At 49.5% G+C, this 2,376-nt stretch overlaps 1 pseudogene; it reads left to right on the forward strand.

Annotated features, from left to right (window-relative positions):
- The first annotated feature begins 1,123 nt into the window (after window positions 1–1,123).
- On the forward strand, window positions 1,124–1,774 carry LOC119180104 (nascent polypeptide-associated complex subunit alpha pseudogene; annotated as a pseudogene).
- Window positions 1,775–2,376: the final 602 nt, after the last annotated feature.

A 2,376-nucleotide genomic window follows, 5' to 3' on the forward strand; every position in this document is an offset into this window, starting at 1 on the left:
GGTAGCAGAATATATTGTCAACTGGCCCCAGCAACGTGTTTTGTTATGAGAACTTTTGCTCTCGTTTATTGCTCTCATTTATTGAAATGCCAACTATATTATTACGGGGGATGACAGAAAACAGGCGTATTTACAATAATAGAGGTTTTTAGCCTGCCCGGTATTCCGGCAACGCAAAGAGTGGGTGTATTACCGGATAACGTGCCCCGTAGCTGCCACCACGTTAGGTGGCGCCGTCTATGAAAGAAAGGCGACAACTTAAAACACGTATTCTATGGCTTCTGAGATATTTAAAGCATATCTAAGCTTACAATATTGATTATTTCAGTAAATATTCCGAAAACATTGCCAAATCGACACGAATACTTTGCTGTCGAAGGTCAAGGTCATAAATCTCAAGCAAATAAATACACATGTTCGAAGCTAGCGAGCTACAGAGCGCGCGACGGCCACTCGATAGATTCGAGGTAGACGGCAATCGCTTTCAGTGGCGCAGCTATGTTTTGCAGGCGCGCTTGCGCAAATCACGCCCGGTATTCCGCTACACGCTAAGTATTTCGCGTATAGCGGTGGGCTGGGCCGACTGAAAACCTCTATTTACAGTCCACTGTAGTGCGGGCAAAACCAACCAAGATGGCGATGGCAGGCACCACCTAATCCTTCACTTGTTCGTCCTCTAGGGGAGCGGCACATAACATGACTCTCTGGCGGCGAAGGCACCGACTGCGTGCAGCCACAGAAAGACGGTAGTGAAAGTGGTTACTACCGTGGAAAGTGAAAGTACGTGAACTCCTTTATCTTGCGGACGGCTGCAGATTCACACACACACACACACACACACACACACACACACACACACACACACACACACACACACACACACACACACACACACACACACACACACACACACACACACACACACACACACACACACACACACACACACACACACACACACCCCCACACCCACCCACCCACACACACACACACACACACACACACACACACACACACACACACACACACACACACACACACACACACACACACACACACACACACACACACACACACACACACACACACACACACACACACACACACACACACACACACAAACATGCCTGAACTCAGCGCACCGGATTCTTCCAGGTGGGAGCCCAAAGTCGGTGACTGTCGAGGACGACAGTGATACCGACTCCAGCAGCGACGACTCAGCGCCAAATCTTGACGATGACATTGGAAAGGCGACAGGACAAAGCCAGATTGCACAAGCTGCGGGCATCAGCGAGAAGCTGGGCAGAAAAGCCAATCAGAGTCGGAGGGAGAAAAAGGCGCGCAAGGTGATGTCCAAACTGGGACTGAAGTAGGTGCAGGGTGTCTGCCGGGTGGCAATCCAAAAGTTCAAAAAATCCTCTTCGTCATCACCAAGCCAGACGTGTACAAGAGCGCTGCGTCAGACACCTACATTGTCTTCGGAGAGGCCAAGATTCAGGATCTCCGTCAACAAGCCCCGATGGTGGTGACCGAGAAGTTCAAGGCACCTCCTGCTGGTGCAGTGATGGGTGATCCAGCGCTGGCTGCTGTGCCTCAACCTATCGAAGAGTACTCTAAAAAAAAGTGGTTGAAGAGGCAGGGGTGGAGGGCAAAGATATTGGACTTGTCCCGTGAACTTATGTCCCAAGCCTACATTTCCTGTGTCAAAGCAGTCAGGGCACTCAAGAACAACAACAATGACATCGTCAATGAAATTACGGAACTAACCACGTAGCAGCAGTGTGCTCAAGACTCCAAACAGCCAAGATGGCGAGAGCACGTACCACCTAGTCTTTTTATTCTTCGTCCTCTAAGTGAGTGACGCATAACAATGTGGACACTCGACGAGGTATATTTGCGTCACCGTCATGTTGAGCATAAATTGCACGTCAAAAGCATAGTCTCGCGTGTTATAGGTTCTATGTGGTACATTTAGTAAGTGCATTTAATCTGTAACGTCATATGATACAGTCATCAGCACCCTTAACGTGAACATTCCACAGCGTGTCCTGAAACAGTTTGATTGACGGTGCACCTTGTATCTTTGGGTTATGTTGCCTAGATGTTTTCCATGCACGCGGAAGTACTATCCAGGTATACCGATGCATTGTATTGGCAACAGCGCTCAGTGCTTTCGTGCTGGCATCAGTAGAAGTAGCCCAGGTGACGCGTCGAAACGTTTGTGTTAAACCTGCTGACGACTGTGCGTGCTCCCGTACAAACGCGCCGCAACGCATTCTCATTACTGCAGGTATAGGAGCGGCGCCAAGTATGCCACGGCGCAGCTGCGCGTTGACGTCATGCTTCTCTCTCAGTGCGCGCTGACGTCATTTTTTC

This window comes from Rhipicephalus microplus, chromosome 7 (genome assembly GCF_043290135.1).
Source record: "Rhipicephalus microplus isolate Deutch F79 chromosome 7, USDA_Rmic, whole genome shotgun sequence".
In the NCBI taxonomy this organism is placed as follows: Eukaryota; Metazoa; Arthropoda; class Arachnida; order Ixodida; family Ixodidae; genus Rhipicephalus; species Rhipicephalus microplus.